Source organism: Bufo bufo, chromosome 3, assembly GCF_905171765.1.
Source record: "Bufo bufo chromosome 3, aBufBuf1.1, whole genome shotgun sequence".
Taxonomy (NCBI): Eukaryota; Metazoa; Chordata; class Amphibia; order Anura; family Bufonidae; genus Bufo; species Bufo bufo.
Window position 1 is genome coordinate 256,344,145 of NC_053391.1, and position 16,399 is coordinate 256,360,543.

The following is a 16,399-nucleotide window of genomic DNA, read 5'->3' on the forward strand; positions in this document are numbered from 1 at the left end:
ACATTAAGGAGAGCTCCTGATGCACCAAGGTGAGCCCCATGTCCGGGAAATACATGCTTGTGCATGGCAAGCTACACAATGCTACTAGGGATTTCTGGGAAAGATATGCAAATTAGCTTCCATAAGCCTATGGCAGAAGATGCTAATTTGCATATCATCATTCTACAAACTAAAAATAATGGATTGTTGATTATATTAATAAGTATGTTTTGAGTGACAGCGAGAGCATATGAGACAGAGAAAACTACACTGCGTGCAGAATTATTAGGCAAATGAGTATTTTGACCACATCATCCTCTTTATGCATGTTGTCTTACTCCAAGCTGTATAGGCTTGAAAGCCTACTACCAATTAAGCATATTAGGTGATGTGCATCTCTGTAATGAGAAGGGGTGTGGTCTAATGACATCAACACCCTATATTAGGTGTGCATAATTATTAGGCAACTTCCTTTCCTTTGGCAAAATGGGTCAAAAGAAGGACTTGACAGGCTCAGAAAAGTCAAAAATAGTGAGATATCTTGCAGAGGGATGCAGCACTCTTAAAATTGCAAAGCTTGTGAAGCGTGATCATCGAACAATCAAGCGTTTCATTCAAAATAGTCAACAGGGTTGCAAGAAGCGTGTGGAAAAACCAAGGCGCAAAATAACTGCCCATGAACTGAGAAAAGTCAAGCGTGCAGCTGCCAAGATGCCACTTGCCACCAGTTTGGCCATATTTCAGAGCTGCAACATCACTGGAGTGCCCAAAAGCACAAGGTGTGCAATACTCAGAGACATGGCCAAGGTAAGAAAGGCTGAAAAATGACCACCACTGAACAAGATACACAAGCTGAAACGTCAAGACTGATTTTTCTAAGGTTTTATGGACTGATGAAATGAGAGTGAGTCTGGATGGGCCAGATGGATGGGCCCGTGGCTGGATTGGTAAAGGGCAGAGAGCTCCAGTCCGACTCAGACGCCAGCAAGGTGGAGGTGGAGTACTGGTTTGGGCTGGTATCATCAAAGATGAGCTTGTGGGGCCTTTTCGGGTTGAGGATGGAGTCAAGCTCAACTCCCAGTCCTACTGCCAGTTTCTGGAAGACACCTTCTTCAAGCAGTGGTACAGGAAGAAGTCTGCATCCTTCAAGAAAAACATGATTTTCATGCAGGACAATGCTCCATCACACGCGTCCAAGTACTCCACAGCGTGGCTGGCAAGAAAGGGTATAAAAGAAGAAAATCTAATGACATGGCCTCCTTGTTCACCTGATCTGAACCCCATTGAGAACCTGTGGTCCATCATCAAATGTGAGATTTACAAGGAGGGAAAACAGTACACCTCTCTGAACAGTGTCTGGGAGGCTGTGGTTGCTGCTGCACGCAATGTTGATGGTGAACAGATCAAAACACTGACAGAATCCATGAATGGCAGGCTTTTGAGTGTCCTTGCAAAGAAAGGTGGCTATATTGGTCACTGATTTGTTTTTGTTTTGTTTTTGAATGTCAGAAATGTATATTTGTGAATGTTGAGATGTTATATTGGTTTCACTGGTAAAAATAAATAATTGAAATGGGTATATATTTGTTTTTTGTTAAGTTGCCTAATAATTATGCACAGTAATAGTCACCTGCACACACAGATATCCCCCTAAAATAGCTAAAACTGAAAACAAACTAAAAACTACTTCCAAAAATATTCAGCTTTGATATTAATGAGTTTTTTGGGTTCATTGAGAACATGGTTGTTGTTCAATAATAAAATTAATCCTCAAAAATACAACTTGCCTAATAATTCTGCACTCCCTGTATTGTTGCAACAAAGAGAGATTCTCAATCCAATATATCTATCTTTAAACGGGTACCCTTTTACATTAAGGAGAGCTCCTGATGCACCAAGGTGAGCTTAATGTCCGGGAAATACATGCTTGTGCATGGCAAGCTACACAATGCTACTAGGGATTTCTGGGAAAGATATGCAAATTAGCTTCTATAAGCCTATGGCAGAAGATGCTAATTTGCATATCATCATTCTAGAAACCAAAAATAATGGATTGTTGATTATATTAACAAGTATGTTTTGAGTGACTTTTTTTTTTTTTTTTTTTTCCTCAGTAAATAGACATCAAACGTTCACTCAGTCCACACTCAAGTGGCTCAGTCTAAATAATGTCTGATTCACATCACGGGAACCCTACTGAAAATAAAATCACTAATCAAAAAGTCAAGATTTACTCACGTAATTTTTCCATTGTGTTACCTTCCATACTTTTTCCGCTTCTCTTTCTCCAATCCTTTTCTTATCCAGTAAAAATGTCGTAAAAACCCTGGATAAAAACACTTTTGACGCCTCTTTTGGAGATAAAATAACATTTTTAAAAACCACAAGATTTCTGCAGTCCCATAAAACTTCTTTAAAAACGGAAAACAATAGCCATGCAACACGTGAATTAGATAAAATTCTAAAATCTTGACCAATAAAAATCTTTTCATAACTAAAAACCTTCCATCCAGTAAGTGCAATAAAAAGACCTTTTAAAGCACTAAAAACTCTTTTAGCGTAAAAACAATCCCAAAACAAATGATAAAGGTCTTCTGTGCCTCCGCAACCTTCTCTAGGGCATCTCTCGATCACTCTTACACCCCTAGAGTACATAAAGGATCTGGTTGGGAGGCACCCATGGAAACAGAGCCACGTAACATCCTTTTGCTTATTTGATAGGCCCATGATATTAAAAAGTTTCCAAATTTTCGCAGCCTGTGCGGAATTGCAGAATGGAACATCACATTGAAGCTCGTTTTTCCTCCCAACTTTAATAATTTCATTTTTCTCAGTTTTACTTAGGGAGCTTAAACCGTACTGATCATAAAAGGTTCTGAGCACCACGTAAAATTTTGGGATCACAAATGCCATTGGTCTGCCCAGTTCCCTTTCACACCAACTCCACTTAATGAAAATCCATCCTGCTAAATACCTACACATGGCTGCAGTTCTATTATTGCACTTTAAAATTTTAAAAATCATCAATAAATAGTGCATTCTTAAAAAAAACTCTAAATTAGGGAAGTCGTAGCCACCAAGCTCAGTCCTTGTCATCACCACCGTTCTTCTAACTTTCTCCATCTTGGATCCCCAGAAAAATATAAAAAGTCTCCTTGTTGTTCTTTTTATCCAGAGTTTTTCAGGTGGTAAAATAATGGAAGTATATAAAATCAGGGGTAAAATAACAGATTTAATTATTAAAATTTTCCCTTTCAATGATAAAAATCTAAGTTTCCAAAAATTTATCTTCTTCTCTATTTTCTTGTCTAATTCCTCATAGCTTTTTGTACCTTTGTTATTTTCCTCAAAAATGACCCCTAAAACTTTCACTGCTTTACTTTGGGGTATCGCAGGTACTTGGACTTCCACTTGTTTCCCATAGTTAGCAAATTGACACTTGCCCCAATTAATACTCATTCCTGCAATACTGCAGAAAATCTTCAGGTGTAGGTTAATTCTGTTTAAGTCCGCTTGGGATTGACACGCGAATACGGCGTCATCCATATATCCAAATGATTTTATTCTCCGTCCGGAACCCCCAGGTATAAAAAACCCCTCCACGCATTTGTCTTTCTGGATAGATAATAGTAAAGGTTCCATAACGCAAATAAAAAGAATTGGGGAGAGAGGGCAGCCCTGTCTAACACCTGACTTGACCTCCACTGCCGGACACACACACCCATTTATTAAAACATGACTAAAAACATTTTTGTACATACCTCTGATAATATTAAGAATTTTTTCAGGGATCCCCATCTTCTTTAAAACACTAAATAAGAATCTATGAGATACCTTATCAAAGGCCTTTTCAAAATCTGTCGTTTCAATAAATAAAGGGACATTATTAAAACCAGAATAATAAATAATATCTCGTAATAAAACCAAATTGTCAGAAATCTTTCTTCCCGGGACTGCACATACCTGGTATTCGCCAACCATGCAACCTATTACATCACAAAGTCTATTTGCAATAATCTTGGTAATTATTTTATAATCACAATTTAACAATGTTATAGGGCGCCAATTTTTGATCTCCTTCTCACTACCTTTTTTATGTATTAGCGTGACTATACCTTTTCTCATGGAGGTAGAAAAAACACCAGTATTAAAAACAAAACGCACAATCCGACTCACCTCTTCTCCAATCACATCCCAATAAAAACAATAAAATTCTGCAGGGAGACCATCACTTCCAGGTGTCTTCCCTTTTGCCATCCTCCGTATAATATTTTTAACCTCTTCTTCACTTATATCTCCAATCAAAACCTCTTTTTCCTCCCTTGGGATGTTATCAGATAAAACATTACAGTACTCCTTAATTTCTAAATCCGAAGCCTGACTTTCATTTTTAAAAAGTGTCTCATAAAATCCGCATATATTTTTAACCATTTCATCACCAGTCACTTCTCCCTCAGAAGTTAAAACGGATTTAAAAACACCTTTTGGCTTAAAACTCTTTTTAAAAAAATATCTCGAACATTTCTCGTCCTCTTCTATGTGTTTTACCTTGGATCTATGCACAATATTCCTCCCTTTCTCCAACAATTCTTTTCTCCTTTCTTCTTTTATCTCATTAATCTCCTTCCCTACCTCCCAACCGCAATTCCTCAATTTGTACAATGCTTCTAATCTAGAAATTAAAATGTCCTCCTTTTTCTTTTTCTCTTGCGCCCTTTTGACACCGATATTCTTAAAAAAGGAGGCAAATTTAGTTTTTGCCCAGTCCCACCAGTCTAAAATGCAATTAAAACATCCCTGTTGCCTGACACATGACAAAAACACTTCTCTAAAAGCATCCTTAACTTCTGCATCCTGCAACAGACCTGTATTCAATTTCCAGTAACCTCTACCGAAATCCATTAAATTCTTCATACTTATTTCAGCAGTAACAATTTTGTGATCGGATAGACTGTTCATCACATGGTCACACTTAATCACTTCCAGCCCCTCAGAAAATAAAACATAATCGATTCTAGACTTAGATCGACCACTATCCGCCATATAAGTATATTTCTCGTCTGTGTTGACCATCAGTCCAGCATCCTTAAAATGCAAATCTTGTATCATTCCGTTTAACAAAGTAGAGGTCACATCAATCTTGACTTCAGAGGTACTTTGCCTGTCCTGCACACTCCTAATACAATTAAAATCACCTAAAATAATGGTAAAATCTCTGCCAGGCATAAAAAGTTTAAGAGCTTCTAAAAAAGACACACGTTCACGTTGTTTAGCCGGCGCATAAACACTAAAAACTCTAAAACGCTGCCCTAAAAACTCAAAACTTAAAACAATACAACGACCTGGTACCACTATTTTATATTCTACTACATTAATATTACTATTCTTCAATAATATACCAACTCCTTCATTTCTGTTATCAGTGCAGGGCGACCAGTAAGATCTCCCATAAGTCCACTCTGATTCATGAGGTGTAGATTTAATTGCGCATTCCTGTATACATATTATGTCAGACCTTACTGTTGCCAGGTAATCAAAGACAGCGGCTCTCCTACTGCTTGACCCTATTCCGCGCACATTCAATGTAGCAACAATCAAACTCATGATAAATAAATTCAGAACATTTACAGCCATAACAACTAGTTTAAAAAGGTCTGGCTCAGCACTCTCCTCTCTACACCTAAACCACAATCAGGCGATTCTGGATCAGAATCCCTGTCACCCTGTCTGGGGCCAGAGAAAACAGGGTCACTCTGACTCCCGGACCAAACACCGTCCTCACCTCTTTTACACCTTTTCACATCAGAAGTGGGAAAATCTTCATCAATCTCCAATTCCGCCTCACTGTTAACATGCTGACCTGGAGTTATAGGAGCATCAGAATCATACTCTTCCCCCTGACACTCCATCTCTTCTCCCTCGCCAGTCACATGATCCGGACATATATCAACCTCACTTACATCACTGCTAGACACACTCCCCAGCACATCCTCCATCTCAGCAGTGGCTTCAGGAGACCTCTTTTCCTTTTTTTTCTTTTTCCCAGCAGCCCCTTGCCCCGCCCCTTTTTTTGAATTTCCCTCCAAAACGACATTTCCCTCCAAACTTTCATGAACGCCATCCTCCATTTTGTCCTCCACACAACTGCCACCAGCAATCTCAGTATTTTGCACAATCACACTTGTTCCACCTTTCACCATCTCAGCATAAGTGCCTCCATTTTTCTTTTGCCCACCTCTTTTATCCTCCACAATCTCAGCTCTAGACTGTCTGGTGTTAAAATACATACATTTTCTGGCCAAATGATCCCCACTTCCGCACACATCACAATATTTCGCCTCCATACAATCTTTCACCTTATGCCCTGTCTTTCCACAATTCCTGCAAGATTCCCCCTTCACCGGACATGCTTCCTGTAAATGGCCATAAGAGAAACACTGTCTGCAATATTTTAGTTGCCCTTGGTAAAAACAGAACCCCCTCTCTCCACCAATTGAAAATACCGCAGGAACTGAACAGTTTTTCTTAAATCTGACAAAAAATCTCCGCTTGCCATTTAAAAAGCCGTGTCTGTTTGTAAGCCTTCTATCAAAAACTACTTCATCACAATATCTTTTTAGGAAAGCACCAACAGTCATATCATCTACCTTCGGATTGTACATATGTACGATGATTGCCAGTTTCACCATTTGAAAAGATGGTATAACTCTTACGTGCTCCAAGAAGGCCGGATTCTTTTCTTCCTTCATCTTCATTACGTCCATGTAAATTTTCTGGCATAATTCCTCGGAACAAAGGGTTAGGTCGTAAATTCCTTGTTTAGGAAAATCCTGCAGCGCGAGCACATCTCTCACCTGTAGGTAAGGGAGCTTCCGTAGAATATCCCCCACGATCTGGTCCAATCCAATGCCTATACGACATCCTTCGTTCACCTCCAACCGAATGCTGTCCTCGAGTCCTCGAGACATCTTCTCCTCCAAAGTTACACAAAGTTACGCAGTCTCACACACGAATGCCTGCCCACGGATCGCACCCGATCATACCCAGGGCCCCCCGCAAGGAGGACCCTGATATATTCCCTTCAGCCCAACCAAACACAGCACCTTGCGATACTACACCCGATAAAGCCAAAAGGCCGAGAAGCGATCCTAGGGTCACAGCAACAGCATACGAGACAGAGAAAACTATTGTTGCAACAAAGAGAGTTTCTCAGTCCAATATATCTATCTTTAAACGGGTACCCTTTTACATTAGGAGAGCTCCTGATGCACCAAGGTGAGCCCCAACTCTGCGAAATACATGCTTGTGCATGACAAGCTACTCAATGCTACTAGGGATTTCTGGGAAAGATATGCAAATTAGCTTCCATAGGCCTATGGCAGAAGATGCTATTTTGCATATCATCATTCTAGAAACCAAAAATAATGGATCGTTGATTATATTAACAAGTATGTTTTGAGTGACAGCGAGAGCATATGAGACAGAGAAAACTATTGTTGCAACAAAATGAGTTTCTCAATCCAATATATCAATCTTTAAACAGGTACCCTTTTACATTAAGGAGAGCTCCTGATGCACCAAGGTGAGCCCCAATTCTGCGAAACACATGCTTGTGCATGGCAAGCTACACAATGCTACTAGGGATTTCTGGGAAAGATATGCAAATTAGCTTCCATAAGCCTATGGCAGAAGATGCTAATTTGCATATCATCATTCTACAAACCAAAGATAATGGATTGTTGATTATATTAATATTAACAAGTATATTTTAAGTGGCAGCGAAAGCATATGAGGCAGAGAAAACTATTGTTGCAACAAAAAGAGATTCTCCATCCAATATATCTATCTTTAAACGGGTACCCTTTTACATTAAGGAGAGCTCCTGATGCACCAAGGTGAGCCCCAAGTCTGCGAAATACATGCTTGTGCATGGCAAGCTACACAATGCTACTAGGGATTTCTGGGAAAGATAAGCAAATTAGCTTCCATAGGCCTATGGCAGAAGATGCTATTTTCCATATCATCATTCTACAAACCAAAAATAATGGATTGTTGATTATATTAATATTAACAAGTATGTTTTGAGTGACAGCGAGAGCATATGATACAGAGAAAACTATTGTTGCAACAACGAGAGATTCTCAATCCAATATATCTATCTTTAAACAGGTACCCTTTTACATTAAGGAGAGCTCCTGATGCACCAAGATGAGCCCCAATTCTGCAAAACACATGCTTGTGCATGGCAAGCTACACAATGTTACTAGGGATTTCTGGGAAAGATATGCAAATTAGCTTCCATAAGCCTATGGCAGAAGATGCTAATTTGCATATCATCATTCTACAAACCAAAAATAATGGATTGTTGATTATATTAATATTAACAAGTATGTTTTGAGTGACAGCGAGAGCATGTGAGACAGAGAAAACTATTGTTGCAACAAAGAGAGATTCTCCATCAAATATATCTATCTTTAAACGGGTACCCTTTTACATTAAGGAGAGCTCCTGATGCACCAAGGTGAGCCCCAAGTCTGCCAAATACATGATTGTGCATGACAAGCTACACAATGCTACTAGGGATTTCTGGGAAAGATATGCAAATTAGCTTCCATAAGCCTATGGCAGAAGATGCTAATTTGCATATCATCGTTCTAGAAACCAAAAATAATGGATTGTTGTCTACATTTGTAATAACAAGTATGTTTTGAGTGAAAACTAGAGGGAGACCATATGAGACAGAGGAAACTATTGCTGCAACAAAGAGAGTTACTCAATCCAATTTATCTATCTTTAAACGGGTACCCTTTTACATTAAGGAGAGCTCCTGATGCACCAAGGTGAGCCCTATGTCCGGGAAATACATGCTTGTGCATGGCAAGCTACACAATGCTACTAGGGATTTCTGGGAAAGATATGCAAATTAGCTTCCATAAGCCTATGGCAGAAGATGCTAATTTGCATATCATCATTCTACAAACCAAAAATAATGGATTGTTGATTATATTAATATTAACAAGTATGTTTTGAGTGACAGCGAGAGCATATGAGACAGAGAAAACTATTGTTGCAACAAAGAGAGATTCTCAATCCAATATATCTATCTTTAAACGGGTACCCTTTTACATTAAGGAGAGCTCCTGATGCACCAAGGTGAGCCCCAAGTCTGCGAAATACATGCTTGTGCATGACAAGCTACACAATGCTACTAGGGATTTCTGGGAAAGATATGCAAATTAGCTTCCATAAGCCTATGGCAGAAGATGCTAATTTGCATATCATCATTCTACAAACCAAAAATAATGGATTGTTGATTATATTAATATTAACAAGTATGTTTTGAGTGACAGCGAGAGCATATGAGACAGAGAAAACTATTGTTGCAACAAAGAGAGATTCTCAATCCAATATATCTATCTTTAAACGGGTACCCTTTTACATTAAGGAGAGCTCCTGATGCACCAAGGTGAGCCCCAAGTCTGCGAAATACATGCTTGTGCATGACAAGCTGCACAATGCTACTAGGGATTTCTGGGAAAGATATGCAAATTAGCTTCCATAAGCCTTTGGCAGAAGTTGTTAATTTGCATATCATCATTCTAGAAACCAAAAATAATGGATTGTTGTCTACATTTGTAATAACAAGTATGTTTTGAGTGAAAACTAGAGGGAGACCATATGAGACAGAGGAAACTATTGCTGCAACAAAGAGAGTTACTCAATCCAATTTATCTATCTTTAAACGGGTACCCTTTTACATTAAGGAGAGCTCCTGATGCACCAAGGTGAGCCCTATGTCCGGGAAATACATGCTTGTGCATGGCAAGCTACACAATGCTACTAGGGATTTCTGGGAAAGATATGCAAATTAGCTTCCATAAGCCTATGGCAGAAGATGCTAATTTGCATATCATCATTCTACAAACCAAAAATAATGGATTGTTGATTATATTAATATTAACAAGTATGTTTTGAGTGACTTTTTTTTTTTTTTTTTTTTTTTTTTTTTTTTTTTTTTTTTTTTTTTTTTTCCTCAGTAATTAGACATAATCATACTCAATCAGTCCACTCCAACGTGGCTCAACACATAATATGTCTATTTTACATCATTGGACCCCTACAAAACAAAAAATTAAAAATAAAAACTCAACAAAAAATCAGGATCTACTCATATATTGGCTCCATTGAGATGTTTTCCAGATTCTTTCAGCTTCATTTTCACCTATCCTCTTTTTATCCAATAAATATATTGTAAAAATCCTAGATAAAAAGACTTTAGAACATTTCCTTGGTGTTAGAACGACTTTTTTAAAAATCACTAAATTTCTAACATCCCACAATACCTCTTTAAAAACTGAGAATAAAAGCCAACACACACGTGAGTTTGATAAAATCTTAAAATCCTGTCCAATAAAAACTTTCTCATAACTAAAAATCTTCCATCCTGTCAGTGCAATAAAAAGGACTTTTAAAATATTAAAAACTTTTTTCGCATAGCAGCACTCCCAAAACAAATGGCAAAGGTCTTCACTTTCTCTACAGTCTTCCCTTGGACATCTCTCCGCCACTCTTATGCCCCTAGAGTTCATAAACATTCTGGTCGGGAGACATCCGTGAAAACTAAGCCATACCACATCTTTCTGTTTGTTTGAGAGACCTAAAACATTAAAAAGCTTCCATATTTTTGCAGACTGTGCAGAATTACAGAATGGTACATCATACAACAATTCCTTCTTCCTTCCAGCTTTTATAATCTCATTTTTATCAGGTTTACTTATAGAGCCCAATTCGTACTGATCATAAAAAGATCTGAGTACCACATAAAATTTCGGGATGACAAAAGCAATGGGTTTACTCAGTTCTCTTTCACACCAGCCCCATTTAGTAAACAACCATCCTGCTAAAAATCTGCACATATCTGCCGTCCTACCATTGCACTTTAAAATTTTAAAAATAAGTAAAAAATAATTCCTTTGGATAAAAAAGTCTATATTTGGGAAGTCGTACCCTCCCAAATCAGTTTTGGTCATAACAGCAGCTCTTCTCCTTTTCTCCATTTTAGACCCCCAAAAAAACACAAAAAGACTTCTTACCATCCTCTTCATCCACAACTTCCCAGGTGGTAAAATAATACAAGTATATAAAAGCAAAGGTAAAATCACAGTTTTTGTTATTAAAACTTTCCCTTTCAGAGATAGCTGCCTAAGTCTCCAAAAGTTCAGTTTTTTCTCCACCTTTTCTTTCAATCTTGCAAAACTCTTCTCATTTTTACTTTTCTTCTCAAATATAATTCCTAATATCTCTGCCTCCTCTTTAATAGGGATCCCCTCCACCTTCACCTCCACTTGCTTACCATAGTTCACTAATTGACATTTGTTCCAGTTAACGCTCATTCCAGTCACACTACAAAAGATCTTCATATGCAAATTCACCCGGTTAAGGTCCGCTTGATTTTGGCAAGAAAAAACAGCATCATCCATATATCCAAAGGATTTGATCTTCTTCCCAGAACTCCCAGGTATAAAAATTCCTTGAACACATTTATCTTTTTGAATTGATTTTAAAAGTGGTTCCATGGCGCAAATAAAAAGGATCGGGGAGAGAGGGCAGCCCTGCCTAACTCCGGACCTTACCTCAATTGCTGAGCCCACCCTTCCATTTATTAAAATATGACTAAAAACATTAGAATACATGCCTCTAATCAAATCTAAAATTTTCCTTGGGACCCCCATCCTCTCCAATGTAAAAAATAAAAACTTATGTGATATTTTATCGTAGGCCTTCTCAAAGTCCGTAGTTTCAATAAATAAAGGGATGTTATTAAGATCAGCATAAAAAATCATATCTCTCAATAAAATTAAATTATCTGATATCCTCCTACCTGGAACAGCACATACTTGATATTCATCCACCATATATTTCACCACTTCACTCAACCTACTTGCCACTACCTTTGCCACAATCTTATAGTCGCAGTTGAGAAGCGTAATTGGTCTCCAATTTTTTATTTCTTTTTCATTACCTTTTTTATAAATTAAAGTAACCATCCCCTCTCTCATGGTATCAGATAAAACCCCGTTATTAAAAATAAAACGTACTACGCGACAAAATTCTTCTCCAATAATATCCCAATACAATAAATAAAATTCCACAGGAAGACCATCACTTCCAGGAGTCTTCCCACTCGCCATCCTTTGCACTGTATTTTTTATTTCATCGTCCTTTAAATCACCGACTAAAAAATCTTTCTCTTCCTTGGGAATATTATCTGAAATCACTTCACAGTATTCTTTTATCTCACTATCAGAAGCTTTACTTTCATTTTTAAAAAGTGCATCATAAAAACCACAAATATGATCTACCATCTTATCACCAAAAACTTCACCATCCGGGGTTAAAACCGACTTAAAAACACCCTTTGATTTAAAACTCTTTCTAAAGAAATACCTGGAACACTTTTCATCCTCCTCCAAATGTTTTACCTTAGAATTATGCACAATATTTTTTCCTCTTGCCACAAACTCCTTTTTCCTTGCCTCTTTTATTTCCTTAATTTCATCATCCACCTCCCAACCACAGCTTTTAAGCTTATAAAGCGCTTCAATTCTGCCAATCAAAGCATTCTCCTTTTCCCTCCTCTCCTGTGCTCTTTTCACACATATATTTTTAAAAAAGGAAGCAAACCTTCCTTTCGCCCAGTCCCACCACTCAAGTATACAATTAAAACACTTCTGTTTGCTGACACATAATAAAAACACTTCTGTAAAACTGTTTTTAATTCCTTCTTCCTCCAACAATCCAACATTTAACTTCCAATAACCTCTACCAAAGCTAATGGACTCAGAAAGACCTATTTCGACAAGAACCATCTTATGGTCAGAAAAACTGGTCATCACATGGTCACACCTGGTCACCTCCGTTCCATCAGACACCAATGCATAATCAATTCTGGACCTGGAACGCCCACTATCAGCAATATATGTAAATTTGTCATCCCCATTGACCATCAGCCCAGCATCCTTAAAATGCAAATCTTGGATCATCTCATTAAGCAAGGTAGAGGTTGTATCAATTTTCACATCTGAATTGCTGTGTCTATCTTGTACACTCCGAATACAATTAAAATCCCCTAAAAGAATAATATGGTCGCGACCAGGCATAAAAAGCTTAAGAGTTTCTAAGAATAAAATACGTTCACGTTTAAAAGCAGGAGCATACACACTAAAAACTTTAAAACGTTGTCCTAAAAACTCCAAACTTAAAGAAACACATCTACCTGGTAACACAACTTTAAACTCCAAAACATTAATTTTATTATTCTTCACTAAAATCCCAACACCTTCATTTTTATTCTCCGTGCAAGGCGACCAAAAGGATTTGCCACACTCCCACTCTGACTCATGAGGGGCAGACCTTATTGCGCATTCTTGTATACACAAGATATCAGCTTTAACACCTTTAAGAAAATCAAAAACTGCAGCTCTCCTATTATTAGATCCAATACTTCTAACATTCAATGTAGCTAAAACAAAACTCATTATTAAGATGTTAAAAATTTTACAATCCATAACTATTTAATGAAGATTGGCTATCTACTTTTCTTTCAACAACAGGCGATCCTACATCAGAATCCCTGAAAGTAGTATTAGACCACACAGGATCCTCCTGGCTTCCAGACCAACCTCCGCCCTCTCCTTTCTTTGGTCTTTTTGGGACAGAACCAGGAGGATTTAAATCAATTTCCAATTCCTCATAATCACTACTTATTTTTTGACCAGGAGTTATGGGAGCATCTGAATCACATCCACTCATTTGGAATTCCATATCTTCACCTTCTCCCACAACATGATCCGGAAATTTTTCCTCCTCTCCCTCATCACTGCTAGAAATTTCACCACCTAATGTCCTTTCAAGGGCAGCAACAGTCTCCTGGGATCTCGCCTTCTTCTTCTTTTTTTTCCCAGAAGCCCTCTGCCACTCCCCCTCATTTGAATTTCCCGCCAAAACCGCCTCTCCCTCCATGTGGTCACCAAACACAGTCTCCATTTTGTTTTCATTTTCACCACTTCCACTCTCCTTCTCATGAGTAACATTTGAGACAATAACGCTTGCACTGTTTTTCACACGCTCAGCATATGTCCCACCACTTGACCGCTGCACCCTATTTTTTTTCTCCACAATTTCTGCACGTGACTGCCTGTTATCAAACAAATTACATTTCCGCGCCAAATGATCCCCACTTCCACACACATCACAATAACGCTTTTCAGTACAGTCTTTCACCATATGCCCAGTCTGCCCACAATTCCTACACACATCACCTTTTTGCGGACATTCCTCTTGCAAATGGCCATAATTCATGCAGTGTCTACAGTATTTGAGTTGCCCCTGATAAAAACAGAAGCCTCTCTCTCCCCCTATAGAAAAAACAGCAGGAACCGCCATATCCTTTTTAAATTTTACAAAAAATCTCCTCTTCCCATTAAGGTATCCATGTTTGTTGGTTAATCTTTGGTCAAAGCTCACTTCATCACAATACCGCCTTAAAAAGGCTGCAACAGTCATATCACCAACTTTAGGGTTATACATATGGACCACTAACGTTTGTCTCACCATTTGAAAAGAAGGAATAATTTTAACATGTTCCAAAAAGGCCGGCTTCTTCTCCTCTTTCATCTTCAGCAAATCCATATATATTCTTTGGCACAAACCCTCGGAACAAACCGTTAAATCATAAATACCCTGTTTAGGGAAATCTTGTAAAGCCAACACATCCTTTACCTGTAGGTACTCCAACTTCTTCAACACCTCTCCAACGACTTTATCCAGCCCGATGTTCATCCGGAAACCATCTTCTACCTCCAACCGCACAGTGTCCTCGAGACCTCGAGACATTTTTAAATAGCGCAGGATCACCAAAAAGCTCACCCACTAGGTTGCACTCGCTAGCACCCAGGGCCCCCCGCAAGGAGGACCCCGATCACTCCCTGCCAACCAAGACCAAACGCGACACCTTTCGATGCTACACTTGATCTTAGCATATGAGACAGAGAAAACTATTGTTGCAACAAAGAGAGATTCTCAATCCAATATATCTATCTTTAAACGGGTACCCTTTTACATTAAGGAGAGCTCCTGATGCACCAAGGTGAGCCCCAAGTCTGCGAAATACATGCTTGTGCATGACAAGCTACACAATGCTACTAGGGATTTCTGGGAAAGATATGCAAATTAGCTTCCATAAGCCTATGGCAGAAGATGCTAATTTGCATATCATCATTCTAGAAACCAAAAATAATGGATTGTTGTCTACATTAGTAATAACAAGTATGTTTTGAGTGACAGCGAGAGCATATGAGACAGAGAAACTATTGTTGCAACAAAGAGAGTTTCTCAATCCAATATATCTATCTTTAAACGGGTACCCTTTTACATTAAGGAGAGCTCCTGATGCACCAAGGTGAGCCCCTATGTCCGGGAAATACATGCTTGTGCATGGCAAGCTACACAATGCTACTAGGGATTTCTGGGAAAGATATGCAAATTAGCTTCCATAAGCCTATGGCAGAAGATGCTAATTTGCATATCATCATTCTACAAACCAAAAATAATGGATTGTTGATTATATTAATATTAACAAGTATGTTTTGAGTGACAGCGAGAGCATATGAGACAGAGAAAACTATTGTTGCAACAAAGAGAGATTCTCAATCCAATATATCTATCTTTAAACGGGTACCCTTTTACATTAAGGAGAGCTCCTGATGCACCAAGGTGAGCCCCATGTCCTGGAAATACATGCTTGTGCATGGCAAGCTACACAATGCTACTAGGGATTTCTGGGAAAGATATGCAAATTAGCTTCCATAAGCCTATGGCAGAAGATGCTAATTTGCATATCATCATTCTACAAACCAAAAATAATGGATTGTTGATTATATTAATATTAACAAGTATGTTTTGAGTGACAGCGAGAGCATATGAGACAGAGAAAACTATTGTTGCAACAAAGAGAGATTCTCAATCCAATATATCTATCTTTAAACGGGTACCCTTTTACATTAAGGAGAGCTCCTGATGCACCAAGGTGAGCCCCAAGTCTGCGAAATACATGCTTGTGCATGGCAAGCTACACAATGCTACTAGGGATTTCTGGGAAAGATATGCAAATTAGCTTCCATAAGCCTATGGCAGAAGATGCTAATTTGCATATCATCATTCTAGAAACCAAAAATAATGGATTGTTGATTATATTAATATTAACAAGTATGTTTTGAGTGACAGCGAGAGCATATGAGACAGAGAAAACTATTGTTGCAACAAAGAGAGATTCTCAATCCAATATATCTATCTTTAAACGGGTACCCTTTTACATTAAGGAGAGCTCCTGATGCACCAAGGTGAGCCCCAAGTCTGCGAA